At 41.3% G+C, this 19,008-nt stretch overlaps 1 protein-coding gene across 7 annotated transcripts in view; it reads left to right on the top strand.

Moving 5' to 3' along the window:
* The window catches only part of FAM169A (family with sequence similarity 169 member A), a 97,408-nt gene that overhangs the window by 17,105 nt on the left and 61,295 nt on the right, over positions 1-19,008 (top strand). For 2 of the 7 annotated variants that reach the window (XM_045495519.1, XM_045495534.1), the window contains exon 2: positions 560-731. The gene's annotated coding sequence lies outside the window, so the exon portion shown is untranslated. Of the gene's footprint in view, positions 1-559; positions 732-4,552; positions 4,848-5,285; positions 5,475-16,095; positions 16,826-19,008 lie in introns of those variants that run through there. The other 5 variants (XM_045495513.1, XM_045495525.1, XM_045495563.1 and 2 more) reach the window with 4 other exon arrangements.

Raw genomic sequence — 19,008 nt, 5'->3', positions numbered from 1 at the left:
TGGCTGGGGTATAGTTACACGCAGATTTCATTCCCTTGGTCAGCTCATGGCTTCAAGATGGCTGCTCTGATCCCAGACATAAGTCTTCCTCCCAAGCAGGAAGAAGAAAAAAGCACAAATGGCAAAAGGCAAAGGGATATCTGAATCTTTTTTTTTTTATCAGAAAAATAAGGCTTTCGTGAAAGCTATACTGAACAATCTTTTGTTTACATTCCATTGGCCACAGTAACTGTATAACTATCCCAGTTGCAGGAGGAATCTGGGGAGGAAAATAGTTTTAGCTGGACACATTGTCACCCTGAACAACATAGGGGCTGTGACAGAAAAGCGGAGGGAATGGATATTAACTAGGCAAATTGGCAGTATTGGCCATCGATGTAAATATGTATATAATTTTTCATTAGTAATATGAAAAATACCACGTGTTATTTCCCTTAAACCCAAATTGAACTTACCAAATACTCTGTGATTAAACTTCTGTTTCACATTAGACCAAAGCAAACTAGAAAAAACAAGTGTAACTGGACTTCTCAAACCTGTCATTTGTCTTGTTCTTCAGGTTCTTTCCACCTGCCTCCCTCAACCCTGCGCATAGTATCACTCAGGAATTTGACATCTGCAGACAGTAGTAGTGCCTGACAAAGAAAACCCCATCAAAGTGCTGCATTTAATCCTGAAAGCATTCCTGTGACATATTTCATAAGCCAGAGAAAGAAACAAAGCATTCTACGGTATGGAGTCCTATTTTCTTCTAGTCCAAGGACGAAGGATTGCTTCCTCATTTCGCCTTTGCCATGGCTGACATTATCAGCCAACTAGTTAATCCATTGACTAACATTTTAGATCTGAAAGTCCCTGAGCTGCTTCATTCATTAAAACTTTCCTACTGTGATTTTAGGAATTTAAAACATATATACTCTATATATTAGATCCTGGTTCTACACATTTTAGTCTAATGGAGGGTCAGTGATGGTAGTAAATCTCTTCTGGGGAGTCGTATTTCTTCCATAGACTAAGTAAATATAAATATAAATAAAACTTATAATTACTCTCTGGAACCTAAAAAAAATAAAAACTTGGGGGGTGCCTGGGTGGCTCAGTCGGTTGGGTGTCCGACTTCAGCTCAGGTCATGATCTCACAGTTTGTGGGTTCAAGCCCCATATCAGGCTCTGTGCTGACCGCTTGCTCAGAGCCTGGAGCCTGCTTTAGATTCTGTGTCTCCTTCTCTCTCTGCCCCTCTCCTACTCACGCTTTGTCTTACTCTGTCAAAAATAAAATAAAAATGTAAAAAAATAAAAATTAAAAAAAACAAACAAACTTGGAGAGCAATTACCCTTGAAAGATGCAGAACAGTTTTGTTTTTTTTTTTAATTTTTTTTTAACATTTATTTATTTTTGAGACAGAGAGAGCGAGAGCATGAACAGGGGAGGGTCAGAGAAAGAGGGAGACACAGAATCTGAAACAGGCTCCAGGCTCTGAGCTGTCAGCACAGAGCCGGACGCGGGGCTCGAACCCACGGACCGCGAGATCATGACTTGAGCCGAAGTCGGACGCTTAACCGACTGAGCCACCCAGGCGCCCCCAGAACGGTTTTTAAAAAATATTTTTGCCTTTCAAAAACTAACAGAGGATACAGTTTTGTTTAACACATATGAGGAAGTCTTACAAGTTTTCTAACTAAGGGTTTAATTTTCTCTTCACGTCCAGGAAAATACCACTAGATCTAAGAAATAATTTAAACATGAAGGCAATGAGAATTTGGTATGTTTTAGGGCTTCAAAAGCAAAATCCAATCATATGGCATAGGATTTTGTGCACATAAAATGTGGTATAGAATACTGGTTAAGGAAGTGTGCTACTGAGCCATACTGCCAGAATTATTAGCTGTGTGACCACGGGCTAATTACTGAGCTTCTCTGTGTGCCTCAGTCTTTTGTAGGTTAAATGGGGACAATATTAGTATGTACTTCAAAGGATGAGTGTGAGAAATAAATGAGTTAATTTCCACAAAGAAGTTAGTAGAATGAGTACCTGGGCATTTGTTAGCAGTCAAAAACATCAGCCATTATTTTAGCCATTAGGAACTCCTCTTTTCCAGTGCTAGGACTCTTCTCTTGTAAGCAACCTCCAAAATCCAGTTGTGGCAATCTTCTCTTAATATAGTTCCACCCTTGGGTCGCCTGGCTGGCTGAGTCAGAAGAGGCTGTGACTCTTGATCTCTGGGTCATGAGTTCAAGCCCCACATTTGGTGTAGAGATTACTTAAAAAAAAAAAAAGGTTCCATTCCCCTTTGAACATGTACTAAAAATGCAATGGAAACTCTTAGCATGTTTCCTTCTGCTTGTAACTTAACAAAATAATAATCAGAGCAAGCATAAGCAACAACAAAAACCAAAGCAATAATCCTTTTATTCTCTACAAAACTATTTATGTATGTATGTATGTATGTATGTATTTCTAAATATTTACTTACTTTGGGGAGACCACAAGTGGGGGATGGAAAGAGAGAGGGGAACAGAGGATCCAATGTGGGGCTCGCACCCAGGAACCATGAGATCATGACCTGAGCCCAAGTCAGACAGACGCTCAACTGGCTGAGCCACCCAGGGGCCCCTTTACAAAGCTTTTTAGACCAAAGCCTCAAATATATTTCAAAATGTTTTGGTAGTCATTCACAGCATGTATTAATCTGATAAAGGCTCACTTTTTAGTTCTTTGCCCACTAATTGCTCATGGATCCCCAAGACTATGGGGTAACAGACAAGCAAGATTTAATGAATCATGGCCAAAGAAGTAAGTAAATGATTTTTTTTTTCTTAAACACCCAAGGCCACATAATGTTGCAAGTAGAGAAAAGAGAATGAAGTCAGAGTGTCCTCACGGAACACTCCTCACATAAGTAGGAGACAGAACTTCTTCAGTGGTTTTCAGAAGGTAGGATCCTTGCCATAGGAAGACAGCTGGGTTTAGCTGTCTGGATGGGGTCACTGGACTCTTTTATAGGGCTGGGTGGGTATAGTTCTGATGTCCACCAGAGTGGCCAGACATTTGGGAGACAAGCCTCTCAAGCACAAGTACTCACCCACAAAACTTATAGCTAAAACTCAATACGCCCATGATTCAAACATTCGGAACAAGTTGTTCTGCCTAGCTTTGTACTGGGGCTTACAGCTTCAACAACTGTAGCCTCTGGTAGCAAAAAGAAGAATATCTTCCCAAAGTGGCAATTGTTTGGGATTACCCTGGAGACTCCTACTTCTGTACAGCTCTAAAAATAGAAATTCAAAGGTTTTATAACTCCATTCATTTAACATTTGCTACGCATAAAAACCGAACTATTCAAAATTCCTGCTCAATTAGGTCTAGTTTGTTAAGATCCACTAAAAATGGTAAATATTTGGCATGTAACATTTAAGATTTCTGCTAAATGTTACAAATTAAACATAGTAGATGTGACCTTATTTTTTAAGAGCAACTCGAGGCAGAAAAGCCTATCCAATTAAAAAAAAATCTGAATCCAGTATGTCTCTATCAACAAGTCTTCTCTGAAGTATTTATTGACCTTGTTGATCACTATTAAATTTGTGAAAGACTGGTATTGTGATTGCTAAGTATTTTTGAGGAGTGAAAACCAATTTGAAATTTACTGGATGAGCTGAAAACAATGCCACAGATCTTGGATGTTTAAGTTTATTTTCCACAGTTTGTGTATAAAAAGAGGTCTTAAAATTACATAGAATACTGATCCTCAATACATTTCTTAAACATATTTAAACTATGGCATGCATTACTTTTAAGAAATCTACCACGCTTTAAATACTTGAGAGCATATCTTTCTTTCGTGGGAGTGTAATTAGCAAAAGGGCCCTGAAGTGAGTTAGGAGCGGGAAGAGGAAGAAAGGAGGGTGGGGCCGCCATCCTTCTGGGTCTGGGCTAGTTTGCTTGTCCTACATTCTGAAAGAGAAAAGGTCAACGCAGGAAATTTAGTGATTCCTTATTATCTTAAGATGGAAGTCATGGCTCTTGGACTCGTCCAGACTGTGCGTGGAGAGCTCAACTTCCTTTTCCCTTGCCTCCTCCTAGGTAGCAGTGGGTTTAGGAAGGAGGTGGCGGGGCGCAGGCCCACGGTCCTCGCCCGCGCTCCCTGCATCCGAGTCCAGAGGCCGGGATGTCTTGGTTCACCCAGTATACATTCTGGGAGGGCCCGCGCCATTGCCAGACTGGAGGAGATCTCCGCTGGCGTGTGCAAACGGGATTCTGCGAATGTTGACATTAAAGGAATACGCAAATTCAGCGTCGTAGTCCCCGCAGCTTACCCGCACCTATTTTTATATCTAAGCCAAGGTCACTCTTTAATACCGGGCCACAGCCCTGAGCTGGGGCGTCGCGCCCTGCCTTGTGACGGCGGCCCAGGCGGGCCGAGCGGGCGCCAGGGGCGAGGCGGGGGCCGCGCGGCGTCCCCCGGCTGGCCCGGCCGGCACCTGCCCGGAGGCCGTCTGAAGGCCGGGTCCGGAGGGAGGCAGGGCGGCGTCCCCGGCGCCGAGGAGGGGCCGCGCGGCGCGGGCGGGGGGATTCGCGGTGGGCGCGGGCGCTGCGCGGCAGCAAAGGCTGGAGGCGCTGCGGCGCCAGTGCGTCACGCCGGCGGAGGGCACGGTGGGCTGCGGCCGACCCGCCGACTAGGAGCCGGGCGTCCGGGGCGAGGGGGAGGCGGCCGTACCCGCCCTGGCAGCCGCGAGCGACGCGGCCCGGGACCGCCCGGGGGTCGCCAGCGAGCCGCCGGCTCCATTCATTCCCGCGGCTCCGCCTCCTTTCTCGGGCTCCGGTGGCTCCGGAGGCGCGTCCGAGGTGAGTGCGCTGTCCGTCCCGGGCGGGGGCCGCGGGCTGAGGCCGAGGCTGCCGCGTCCGACCCCGCGCCCCGCCGGCTCCGGCCCCGCGCCCCCGCGGGCGGCGACGCGGGCCGCCGGCTGCGGGCCGCCTTGTGGACTCGGCCGCGGCGCAGGCCCACGCCGGCCTCCCGGGCCCCGGGCGCGCGTCCAGCTGCCGGCGGCCGGCCGCGTCCCCCGAGGGGCGTGTGGCGCGTCCCCAGGTGCGCGGGCCTCCGCGTCAGCGCCACCATTTTGTGTGAGGGAATGCTGCCTTCTTCCTTAGCTGGCCTGGGATCGGCTTCGGCTCCCCGGCTGCTGCGTGCCGAGCCCCCTCCCCTCCCACTGCGCCCCACCTGGAGCCTGGCCGCGCTCGCCCGTTGCCCTGGCTCGGTGGAAAGCGGACCTGGTGAGGCGGCGCGCCGAGGCGTTTAGGCTCGGGTTCAGCCACGCAGGTGGCCTCCGGAGATGCTCTGCCCACCTCCCTTGCATTTAACCTCTGGAACAGATACTGTATAGATTCTCTTCGAGAATGAAGAGCATCGCAATTTTGTTCTAATTCTTAGCCGCCCATTGTGCAGTTTTTCGAGGCCTGTGCCCCAGGAGATCGGTGGGTGAAGCATCGAGCCCAGGGTTGTTTATGCCTCGGGGATCTGGATTGCATTTACTCCTGTTATTGTCCTTTGGGAGAAATGATGAAACCTCTGACTCGATTCTGGAAACTGGTGTGGGTATCTTAGGTTATTTTAGATTATTAGAGTAGATTCTAAAATAACCACCTGATGCAGGCCCCCTTCCCCCTTGGAGAGATCCTTTGGAAACATCAATTAAAATGCTGAAGTGTGAGGATTTTTGAGGGGGTTGGGGCTGAGCAAGCAGGTTACTCAGAGACTACGGGAAGGAAAAGTTGTAATTGTATTCAGAACTGTTAGGCACTTTGTCATTTTCAAGGTTCCTCAGAATTTGGTAATTTTTGTTTTGATTTATCTTCTGGCAAATGTGCTTGAGTACCTAGTGGATTATACTTGTGCCGTTTGTATTTTATCAGTGCATCACAGGGATTAAAACCTGGCATGGTGGCTGTTGCATAATACACACGTTTGGGCCTCGGAGGGAAATCACCAAAATAGATCTGTACCATGTATTATTATATACTTGCATTGGCAGATTGATAGCATGTAAGGTGTACCGGATATCTTTGCAAACTATAGCTTGTTTTTCTCCTACAGGAGAAAAGATTTTTCTGGTCTGCGGAGCAGACCGAGTTTTCCTGTTGAGGGTGGTGGGGCTTTGGACAGGGAATGAAATAGTGAGAGGAACCTGGGAAACATCTATGTGTGGTAAGACTTAACAGTACAAAGATAAAGAGTCTTTGAAGGAAAGCTTGTAGGTGTCTTAGTAGCCTCCTCTTTTTGAATTTATGATGAGGATTGGCTTAGGGAATTTAGAAATAGGTTATGACTGGTGATACTAGCCTGCTGCACGAGTGATTATAGTATCCAGAGGTGCTTTACCTGTGGATTTAAGGTTCTGAAAAGTTTCAAATTAGTCTCACCTGAGATTCGTCCAAAATAGTATTAGACTCATTACAAACGGTATCATTTCCTAATAAAGATATAGTATATGTCAAAGGACTTAACTCTTGAATTGGAGAAAACAAAGTGTTTTACATTTTTTTTTTTCAACGTTTATTTATTTTTAGGACAGAGAGAGACAGAGCATGAATGGGGGAGGGGCAGAGAGAGAGGGAGACACAGAATCAGAAACAGGCTCCAGGCTCTGAGCCATCAGCCCAGAGCCTGACGCGGGGCTCGAACTCCCGGACCGCGAGATCGTGACCTGGCTGAAGTCGGTCGCTCAACTGACTGCGCCACCCAGGCGCCCCCAAAAAACAAAGTGTTTTATAATTAGATGCTCTTGAGAGTAAAATGTCATTGCCACCCTCCTTATGAAATTACTCTCAACTTTTTTTGAATAGTTGAAGACTTTCATTAATTCTTTATAAACAAGTGATTCGGACATGGAGAGATGAGTCTTGTTTTAGGAAACTTAAGGAAGCACCGATTGTTTTCTAGGGGTTCCAGGTGCCCTGATTGGATGTGTCTTAGGTCCGTGGGGAACGAGATTGTTCCTCCCAGCACGTTCAGCTCTGAGCCAGACACAGTTCCTGCACCTTTAAATTAATTCTGTAAATGCACAGGTTACAGAGGTTCACTGAATTGGTGCTACTGGACTTATTAACTCCAGTTTGAATTAACGTAGTTGGAGATTTTGAGCATCATGTTACCAATATTTGAGAAATTGAAAAGGAAAAAGGCCTTTCAATATTTTTCTCCATTAGCTTTTATCTAACCCTTTCAAACCCTTACATGTGTTATGTTCAGTAATGTGCCTAAAAATGCAGAGATTTTCTGTTTAAAGGTAATTAGGATTTAAGAAGATTGAGTATTCAGGCAGAGTATTCAGGCAAAAATATGTGTCAAGGGTTCTGTAGAAAGGATTGTAAGTTGACTAGGAAGTGAAACAAAACCATCATGGTTCTTCCCATTTCTAAGATGTTGTGAATCTGAAATGAAAAAGGAATTGCATGGTTATTGTGTTTGAGATGATTTTCTCTTCACACGTCATTAGCTTCTGATCCGTTGTATATTTAACCCTGAAATTAAAGTTCTAAATTTGGCATGCTTCACTGGTAGTAGGGCATTTCACAGTTCTTTACAACAACAACAACAAAATTACTGGAGGTTGAATTTATTAAGAAAAAGGTGTCATGGTTTAAAAATAATCAGGGAAAAGCTGATAATTTACTAAAGATAACCTAAATAATTAGACTCATTCGGTTTCAGGGCTGGTATGAGATCTTATCTGCTTTGTAGGAGGGAACTACTCATTTAGTCCCACCTATTCTTTGTCCAGAAAGTTTGTGACTTATCACGTTTTTAAAAATATGTATCATTTTTAGCTACTACCTGCTCCAGTGAGGTGTTAATTTTAGGCTACACCAAAGGGTGTTTTCATTTATTCAACAAAAAACACAGAGTGTCTGCTGTACCTTAAGGGGCACAAGGGGTGCCTGGGTGGCTGGGTTGGTGAAGTGTTTGAGCCCAGCATCGGGCTCTGTGCTGACAACTCAGAGCCTGGAGCCTGCTTCGTATTCTGTGTCTCCTTCTCTTTCTGCCCCTCCCCGCTCGTGCTTTGCGTCTCACTCTCTCAAATAAACATGAAAAAAAATTAAAAAAAAAAAAAAAAAAAAAAGGGACACGAAAACAAGTAGACCTCACCTTCATGGAGTTTATAGTGAAGTATTGTGTATTAAAATGTTAAAGATTTCCTTAAAATCTAACTGCACACAGAGTTTTGCAACTATGAATCGGGAACAAGTCAATTTAATAAATTACATTTTTAATCTTTATTTTTTATTATTTTTATCTTAAAATTTTTTTTAATGCTTATTTATTTTTGAGAGAGAGAGAGAGACAGAACATGAGCAGGGGAGGGGCATAGAGAGAGGGAGACACAGAATCCAAAGAGGGCTCCAGGTTCTGAGTTGTCAGCACAGAGCTCGACGCAGGGCTTGAACCCATGAACGCAAGATCGTGACCTGAGCTGAAGTTGGATGCTGACCCGACTGAGCCACCCAGGCGTCCCCAGTAAATTACATTTTTAAAAAAGAAGTGCCAAAAAATAATAAAAGAAGTGCCAGATTGCATGTGTGTGGGGAAACCCCCTGCATTTATGGGTTGTACAGTGGAGAGGGTTCAGTTGCCGAAAGAAACTGAGGAGGGAAGAATACTAAGAAATGGAATTGTCTGGAGTGTTGTCCAGGGACAGGGTTGGTGGGGAGTGGACTTATAAGCAGTAGAATGGTCAGTTGGGTTTGGTCTGAATCAAGGTCAGGTGAGAATGAAACTAATTCACTGAATTTGGGAGTTGAGAGGTTATTGGAGGCCTTAAGAGGAGTAATATCAGAGTGGGCTGGGTGGCTCAGTTGGTTGCACGTAGGACTTTTGATTTCAGCTCAGGTCATGATCTCATGGTTGGTGGGATTGAACCTGGTGTTGGGTGTGGGCCGACAGCAAGGAGCCTGCCTGGGATTCTTTCCCTCTCTCTCTCTGCCCCTCCCCTGCTCACACTCTCTTTCTTACCCTCAAATAAATAAATAAATAAATAAACTTAAAAAAAAGCTGTTTAATAGGGGTGCCTGGGTGGCTCCGTCGATTAAGTGTCCGACTTCAGCTCGGGTCATGATCTCATGTTTCATGGGTTTGGGCCCGCGTTGGGCTTGGTGCTGAACACTTGCTCAGAACCTGGAGCCTGCTTCGGATTCTGTGTCTGCTTCTCTCTCTGCCCCTCCTCCGCTCATGCTTTGTCTCACTCTGTCTCTCAAAAATACATAAATGTAAAAAGAAAAAATTAAAAAAAAGTTTAATTGAAAAAATAGGAACCCCCCCGTATTATTAATTTTATAGTTTAAAATATTTTACACATATACCAGTACATAGTAGTGCTTTCAAGTTTGATAATACCTGAGGACCTAACTCTGATTCTTCACTTACCAGTAGTTATTATCCAGAGGCAGTATAATAATCCGCAATTCAAGCCAAATAGGTTTGAAACCTGGATTTGCTGTTTCTAGCTGCCTTTTAAGATACATGGGCCTCAGTTTCCTCTTCTAAAAGGTAGTTATAAGAGACCCTGTCTTAAAATGTTGTTGGTAGAATTAAATGTGATAATGTATCTAAAGGTGAGCTATTAATATTATCAATGAAATTAGGATAATTTTTAGTACCAATTTCAGTGTTTCTCATCTTTCTCTCTTTTATTATCTTTTTTTACCCTGTGTTCAATACAACACTTTGTTAAGGTATGTTTCAAGGCAACAATTGTCATTTTCAAAATTGTGATCCACCACTTGTCAGTCGGAGATTTTGTACTGCATGGGATAAAGTATAAGCCTTTTAAACCTTTTGTAGTTTTTGTGGATTCCAGATGAAGAACGTATCTTTTTTTTTTTCAAGTTTATTTTTTTTTCAGTTATCTCTACACCCAACATGGGGCTCAGACTCATGATTCTGAGATGAAGAGTTGAATGCTCTTCAAATTGAGCCATCCAGGCATCCCAGAACCTGTCTTCTAATTTTAAATGTGGTCCTGTTTTCTATTAATTATTTATGCTCATGATGGAAAATATAGCTAAATTTACCAAAAAGCAAGCACATGTTTGAAGTCTTGATCTTTGGCCTTAGAATATAATGCATATCTAAAACTACTTAAGGGGTGCCTGAGTGGCTCTGTAGGTAAAGTGTCTGACTTCGGCTCAGGTCATGATTTTGCAGTTCTTGAGTTCGAGCCCTGCATTGGACTCTGTGCTGACAGCTTGGAGCCTGGATCCTGCTTTAGATTCTCTGTCTCCCTTTCTCTCTGCCCCTTCCCTGCTCATGCTCTCTCTCTCTCTCTCTCTTTGAAAAGTAAACATTAAAAAAAATATTAAAAAAAATAAAAGTACTTGAAATTAATTTTAAGACTGAGATTTATCGATAATATTTTGTAAACCATAAAAAAGAAATTGATGTGATTCTGAATAAATTTTGTTTGGAGAATACAGACTTTTTATATCTGAGTATCTTCTCAGAATGGCCAAAAAAAAGCATAGTTTTATAAAATGATTCATATGGTTTTACAGTTTCATGTACAAATGACCACTCAGCTGAAGTCTGTGGGCTCTTGGCCCTCCTTTCCAGAACTTTGACACTGGCTTGGATGGAGACAGGGATGTTCTTGTACCTGTACCTGCAGAAGGGCCGAGAAAAGTTTCCCCTGTCCTGTGTTGGAACATGCCAGCTATAACTAACAGTAGTCTTTGATTAGCTAGTTGGCTGTGTTTTCATGTGGTATAATTCGCTTGTGGCTAGCGTTTATTGTTAGCATGGCCCATTCTTTTTACCCTTTAGATACAGGCAAATAACTCTTATCTTTTCATCTGGGTATTGACTCTTCAGATATTTGAAGGGCAGCATTCTTGGCATCCCTTCCCCAAGACTTCCCTTCACTAATTTCTCCTCATTCCTGTTCCTCATCCATTGTACCATGGTGTCTAGATCCTTTGCCATCCTGGTGGTTTTCCATTGCAGGCATTCCAGTTTTTCAGTGTGATTTTTCTTAAAATGTGATCATCCGAGTGGAATCAAAAACAGTGGATGCTGTCTGACCCATGAAAAGTGCAGGGATACTTTTCCGTCTGTGGATCTGGATGGTCATTACCTTAATAAAGAAGCACCATTCTAAGGTTTTTTGGCTTTAACTTAAGAAAAACTTGCTCATGGTTCATTTTGAGTCTACTGTCATGTAAATTTCAAGGTCTTACTTGTCTCTGTGGCCCTCAGCGACGAATAATTTAAGAACTATAATGCCACTTAGTGAATTTCATTTTTTCTTTAGCTCTTTTGTATAGTAATTAAATAAATATTTAGTAGCCATTTTACTTTGTCAGTTTTTGTGTTTCCCATTTAGTTTTTAACTTTTCAAACAGTTGGCTTTCTTATTTTTGAATTTCTGAAAGATATTTCATAGGATTTATGTTCTCTGAGGCCTGAATTTTTTTTCACTCACCATTAACTTTCTGTGGCCATTGTGAGATGTGGCTGCACTGACTACATGACTTATCCACTATCCTAACAGATTATTCTCAAGATTTTTCTCAGATTATTCTCTTTTACTATTGCAAAGAGAGTTGCTCAGAACATTTTCATGCATGCTTCCTGGAACACTTTGCTGTCTCTTAGGCTGGTTGTATACTTGTGCAACATAACACATGATACCATATTATTTCTCAAGTATTTGAACCCGTTTACACTCTTACCAGTGTATCTTAAGTGGTCCTGTTGATTCACTACCTGTCCCAACACTTAATATGAATAGATATCTTAAAAAAATATGAATAGATTTCTTAATTTTTGCTCATTTAGTGGGTACAAAATGGTACCACTTTTTTAGTGTTTACTTTTCAGAGAGAGAGCATGAGCAGGGAAGGGGCAGAGAGAAAGGGAGACAGAGAATCTAAAATGGTACAAAATGGTATTTAATTGTGATCCCAATTTGCGTTTTTCTGATTATGAATAAAGCAGAGACTCTCTTTATATGTGTTTATTAAGCAAAAAAAAAAAAAAAAAAAACGGTTGGCTTCGTATTGTGTAGTAACCATTTAAAAATGCTGGAGACAATGCATCTAACATCTGAAGAGAGAATATTGCAAGATTTAAAAAATCTTCCTCCTACAGAGTGACTAAACAATATGTTTGATGTACTCTGTGATATTTGTGCGATCAGATACATCCTGGGTCATACTGGCCTTCTGTCTCGACCTGGGAACCTGGCCCCCAGGTTAAATCCCTTGGAGACCGATTGCGTAGGTTTAGAGCCTGACTGCCACTTAATAGCTGTATGATTTTGGGCAACTTACTTCACTTCCCCACACCTGAGGCTCCTAATTGGGAGACTGTTAAGAATATCTGCCTTAGAGGGTCTTTTGGAGGAATGAATGAGTGAGATAAGATGTGTAGAGTGTTAAGCTCACGCCTGGTGAAAGGCAAACAAACAATAAATGGTAGTTCTGTCATCATTGGGAGGCACATTTCAGTTTTAAAAAATAATTCTAAGTGAATTTTTGATGATACTACCCTTTTGTAAATTAAGACATTTTTTCCTGTCTTTTTTCTCCAAGTAATCAGGTATAGACACAAGTTATTGGTCAGAAGAGGCAGTAGATAATTTTACCCATCCCACTTTTCATGTGTCAAAAAAGTGGATTTTGCTTCCCTGAGGTTCTGAGGTTGGTAGTACAGATGAAGAAAAATCACATTAACCTGTGGTAAGTATACTAAAAGAAGTATGCGTGAGGTACTTATCGGAGTTTCTCTACTTGTCTCCTTTAGTTCTGTTTATTAATCTATCCTACCTAAAGCTGTGGGAACAACTGTCGGACTTAAATGTCTTTTTCCTGTTCAAGATCCTTAAATTGCCTCCTGCATCCCAAATAAAGCTCAGACTCTTTAGTCTGGTATTCTTAGCCTTTTATGTTCTGTACGGAGTTTATTTTCCTTGTGTTTCTACCACTACTTCTAATATACCTCAATTCTCTTGGTAAATCCGATGTGCCATTTTCAACATGCTTTCTGGCTTCCACGTAGTATGCTCTGCCTTTTTAGAGGGTTTTCCCCTCTGTCACTGTTGAAGGTCCATGGATAGCTTTTCATCTAGCCTCAGAGCCGTACATGTCTCAGCCGTAGCGTTGCTTCCTCCTGGCACCACTGTGTGATTTGTTCACACAAACTTTTGTTCAGTCGTTCATTTATTCATTTATTTAGTAAACATGGATCGAAGTCAGACAGGAAGGCTCCTACTATCACTTACCTCTTTTTCTCCTGGGTGTGCTGCCCACGAGAGGCCAGAAAACAATTTACTTCATCTGGGTAAGCAAACCCACCTGAGGTTGCAGGAGGTGTGGGAGAACAGGTGCATGGAGCCATGGATGGAAGTGCAGAGTTGGAGAGGCCTGGAGGGAAAGAGGTGTGGGTAGCCTGTGGTCCCGAACCTGCTGTTTTTCCAAGTTGGTATGCTCCTCTGCCCATAGTGGCAACCATCAGTTACATTTCTTAGTTGTGTAGTGAAAGTATTAGGGGCTGGGGTGGTGATTGTGGCTTGGCAGCATATTTCCTAAATTGTATGCCAGTATTAAACACCAGGTTTGGTTTGGCTGTTGCTTTTTCTTTGGGCTAGGTGTATTTTCTTTGAAGTGAAAACATCAGTCTTCTTTATGGTTTTAAATGAGATAAGCCTCTGTGATACTTTACGTCAAAGATACCTACAACATTGTGCATTTTGTTGAGACTCCTGTTTTTAATAATTGCTCGTGTCCTTGAGTTTTACTGTGCCAAACTCCTGTTAACTTTAATGAGACGTTATAAAATTAGATCTGTTACGTGGTAAAGAAGCTAGGTCAAAGGATTTTAGTTTGTCTCATGTTGAAATGAAAGCAAAGTTTTATGGTGCATTTATTTAAATCCTTCTTATTGTGCTTTTTCCCCCTGAGATTTTTACTTGTTTATTTATATATTTACCCATTTATTTTTGAGAGGGAGACACAGAATCTGAAGCAGGGCTCCAGGTTCTGAGCTGTCAGCACAGCGCCTGACATGGGGCTCGAACTCACTAGCTGTAAGATCATGACCTGAGCTGAAGTCGGACATTCAACCGACTGAGCCACCCAGGCGCCCTTCCCAGAGTTTTGTAAACTGCTTCTGCGAGATAGAAACAGAATCCAGGTTATGAGGTACCGGAGTAGCTGCTGGCATCTGCTGGCATCTTCTAGAGGCAAATCTATTCTTTTTGCAGTACAACATGTAGTCATTCAAGTGGAAGCTTTAGTTACAGGTGATTTCTATTTCTTTGCATATGTATCTGAGCAGTATAAGTAGCTTTACTTTTTTTAAGTATTTATTTTAAGAGAGAGAGGGAGCTAGCAAGCAGGGGAGGGGCAGAGAGAGAGAGAGAGAGAGAGAGAGAGAGAGAATCTCAAGCTGGCTTCTGCACTGTCAGCACAGAGCCCGATGGCCTCGAACTACTAACATGAGATCAGACCTGAGCCAAAACCAAGAGTGGGACGCTAAACCGACTGAGACACCCAGGTGCCCCAGCTCTCTCTATATCTTGCTCAAAATGTATTGATAGTGAAGAATTGAGTATCCATTCTGGGGTGTGGTAAAATGTAGTATTTTGTGTTCTGACTCATTTTTGCTTATGAATCTTATTTCAGCCCAAGAGTCCTGATTTGCCTCCCCAGGATAGAATATGCACCTCCCTCCCTCCCCCCCCCCCCGCCCCCTCTCCAGTCACGTTCTCTCTCCCTTGTAGTTTGGATGCAGGCACGTAAACCAAATCTTGTCACTTAGATGCATCCAAGAGAGATTACATTTTCATGTTTAAATGATTTCTTAGGGGCGCCTGGGTGGCGCAGTCGGTTAAGCATCCGACTTCAGCCAGGTCACCATCTCTCGGTCAGTGAGTTCGAGCCCCGAGTCGGGCTCTGGGCTGATGGCTCAGAGCCTGGAGCCTGTTTCCGATTCTGTGTCTCCCTCTCTCTCTGCCCCTCCCCCGTTCATGCTGTCTCTCTCTGTCCCAAAAATAAATAAACGTCGAAAAAAAAAATGATTTCTTAGATCTAGGACAGTCTTCCTAGATATGAAGAGAGAACTAATTCTTAGAAAGAAAACTAGTAATATTTCTCCTGATATATGCAATCAATCTTTAACTACAATAGGACTCCTAAAAGGCTCTACTTTTAGACACAGCATTGTGATAAAAAGAACAGGCCTCAGAGCTAGACTGCCTGGATTAAAATACTAGTTCTGCCACTTAACTAGGGTGTGCCCTTGAACAGGCTACTCAGCTTAGTTTCCTCATCTGGCAAGTGAAGGTAATAAAATTCCTCACTTCATCGGTTTGTGATAACAACTATTTCTGGGAATACACGGGAAGTGTTTTGAATAGAATAGGCACACAGTCCGTTGTTGGCTCAGTGATGGTTACTTCAGAAGATGATTTTGCTTCCTCCTTAAAATAAAAACAAGCAACAGGTATGAATGCTTTTTAACTTTGTGCCCCGTTAACCATAAACTTGTGGACAGTCCTCACCCATAGGTAATCAAATCTTTTTTCTTTCTCAGAGGACAGAAATGGATTTGTGCACAGTGTTGAGCCTATCTGAGATTTGATAGCTGGAGCACTTTGCTCACTGGTTTCATTTTTGTCATGTTCAGAACCTTAGCTCTAACACTGGAGAAGGATTAATGTAGGATTTAGAGCCTTGTGTAGGGCAGGATGGAGAGAAGAATAAAAAGAGAGATTGTTGAGCTAATGTACAGCGGCTAGGTGAGTTAGGGAAGAAAAGGATGTTAGAAAAAAGGGAAGAATCAAGAGAAGAATCATAATAAGGCTCAGGAACAGGCTTTTTGTGTAAAACGTTGAGAGCATGACAGATTATGTTGCTTGGATACCTAACCTATTTTCAATGTTGGGGAAACAGGATCATGACTTGGATTGGTTGCGATAATTATTTTTTTTTCTAAGAACTCTTTCAGCTCTAAAATGTCCATATTTTTTTGATATTCCTTTCACCCTAAAGCCCCCAAGTAAAAATAATTATAAGAATTTTGAAGGAATTTAGGAACTGAATTTAGAAAATACATTCCCCCTTTTAAAGTGTATATTTGACATCTGGTGATTAACCTTAAATAGGGAAAACCACAATTGTAGCAATTTGTTTTTTCTTTTTCATATTTTCTTCCTTAGAACATTCATTCTTTTAAATAGTTATGTAATAATTTAGGGAAAAGGGGTAGAATTATTAAAAGATGGATGTGAAGTAGCTGATGGGCATCTTAGAATTCTTACATAAGAGGTATTAGTATTGTGTTTTTATACAAGTTAGCCAGGATTAATGAGCATAACATTTGCTTAATTTATAAATTAATTTGGACACTTTTTACACTTCATTATCCATTCTGCGTAAATTTTTTGATGAGTTAGTTTGCTTAAGGCAACACTAAGCTTTCTCATTCATGTAGAACCTATTTAGCCCTTTTGGTTTATCTCATGGGCAGAGCATAAAGTGCTTGACAAAATTTGATCTGACAGCTTTACAGTTATGTAACATAGAACAGAAGCTTAACAACAAAAAAGAGGGAGAAGTGAGTGATTTATCATAGCAACCTATATTTCTGTCTAGAGCTTTACCACTTTTCTCTTGCCTCTAAACTGTAGCAGAACCGCCATACGGCTAGTAATTTAAAGTCTTAACCAGTATTTTTTCTAAATAATTACAAACATTTAGAGGTGAAAAGGTCCTTAGGATTATCCTGTCCAGTTGCATCACATTACTAATGAGAATACAGAAGCCTGAAGAGGGTAAGTAACTTGCCCAGGGTCACTGACTTAGCTAGTGGCAGAGCTGACCCAGGAACCAGGGTCATAGAATTCCAATTCCAATTGCTCTTTCTGGTGTAATAGGTGAATAGAAGACTTAATAACAAGATGATTATTGCAGTATTTTTCAAAAGGAGCTTTCCTATAACCATGACAAATATGATTTTGAATATTGAGTAAAAATAATTGTATTGGGAGGCATGTCTCATTGTACCTATTCTTCTAGCCCTCCTAGTGGTATAACGTTCTGTTTCTTCATGTATAGATAGAAGCTGATAGAAATATCTCACTATATATCCAATGTGGCTGTGGCTTTCTCTTTAAAGTCTTGTATATGGTCCCTTCTCAGTAAATATTACCTGTTGCTGTTAACCAACTGATGTATAATAGTTTCTGTCTTCATTTAAATACTAACAGGTGATTATTTAGCCAATAAAATTGAACACTGAGAGCAAGCAGTAATAAAAGTAATGGATCTAAGGAGAGATTTGCAACACAAAACATTTTAGAAGAGGTGTATGTGTGTGTGTGTATGTATGTATATGCACCTTTGGAATTAGAGAAATACTTTCTAATTCTTTTCGTACTAAAAACTATGAAACTATGGTTGTTTTTAAACTGTATTCAGAAATCACAACTTGTAAGTAAAATTTCTCTCCCCAGTAATGCTCTTTATGCAAATTTCAGAGTATTTAACTTGTAGGACTACAGGAACACATGATTGTTCCGTTTTGTGTTTGTGTGTGTGTGTATGAATAATCTTTGGCTAATAATAATAATAAGCCCAGAAGCAATGTTTTTCTGTTTAAAGACTGTAGTCTTCAAAGGTTTAAGAATGAAGGGTAATACATTTGTTTTTACACTTTAGTCACGTTGTGCTTGTCTTTAGTCCTATACCTATAGTGCAGTGTTTTTTAAAATGCGCTGATATATTACTGGTGATTTAGGAGATGCTCTTAAGTGGTTTTGAGGTGAATGTTTAAATGATGGTAGTTAAAAATTTTAATGCTGGATAGGAAAACATGTAATCCGATCTATCACATGGGTGGTCTTATAGTTACGGGTGAATAAAATATTTCTTAAAAAAGTGGCTTGAGATTCTGATGTATGCTGCAACATGCAGCCTTAAAACCATTGTACTAAGTGAAATAAGCCAAATGCATTGCCTAGAATAGGCAAATTCATAGAGACAGGTAACAGAATGGTGGTTATTAGCAGCTGGGGAAAGAAGAAATGGGGAATTATTGTTTAATGGGTACATAGTTTCTCTTTGGGATAATGAAAAAGTTGTGGAAATGAACAGTGATGATGTTTATACAACAGTGTTGTATGCTTACTGCAGTGTTGTATGCTTACTGCAGCTTACTGCTGCAGAATTGTAAATCTAGAAATGGTTAAAATGCTGCGTTTTATATGCATGTTTTACTAAATTAAAAAAAAGCAGAGGGGAGGAAATAGGATGAGAGGTATGTGTATTTTTAAAGAAGCAAATTGGGGGGCGCCTAACTGGCTCAGTTGGTAGAGCATGTGACTTTTGCTCTCAGGGTCAAGAGTTCAAGCCCCTGCATTGGGTGTAGAGCTTACCTAATAAAAAGGAAAACTAAAGAAAAAAAGAAGTCACTTGAGAAATATATTGAATAGTGATGTAGACACTTAACACATTGGGGGAAATGTTCGTGGTGGTATGCAAATTATTGAAGGTTGGGCAACATGAGAGGAAAGTTCAATGGCTTACAGAGAGTGGCACATGTTTCAGTCTCAGTGTGCTGTGGACTAGTGGGTGGGCAGACACATGACTTTTACCTGAGCCGTATTAGATGAGAAACTAAGCCCTCTCTAAGACTGGTTATTGCCCTAAAATTGTCTTATTCCGGGCTATAATCTTGGGTTCTTTATTCAGATCACCTTCTTTGCCTATTTGATAGAATTGTTGTCTTTTTAATAATGAAACCAAAAAACTGCATTTAAAACATGACATTAGCATTTAAAATCTTTTAAAAACCATAGCATAGTAACAGATGAAAAAGAAAATCACCTATAAACTTGCTGTCCCGTCAAGACTACTTTTCATTCTGTGTCCATTTTGTATTCTTTGTCTCGACTTTAAATCTAAACTTGTAAATTAAGTTTTTGGTAGCAGACTTCAGACTTTAACTTCTGTTTCA

The sequence above is a fragment of the Leopardus geoffroyi genome, chromosome A1 (genome assembly GCF_018350155.1).
Source record: "Leopardus geoffroyi isolate Oge1 chromosome A1, O.geoffroyi_Oge1_pat1.0, whole genome shotgun sequence".
Classification (NCBI taxonomy): Eukaryota; Metazoa; Chordata; class Mammalia; order Carnivora; family Felidae; genus Leopardus; species Leopardus geoffroyi.
The sequence above is the reverse complement of the archived record's forward strand: the minus strand, read 5'-3'. Positions and strand labels throughout refer to the sequence as shown.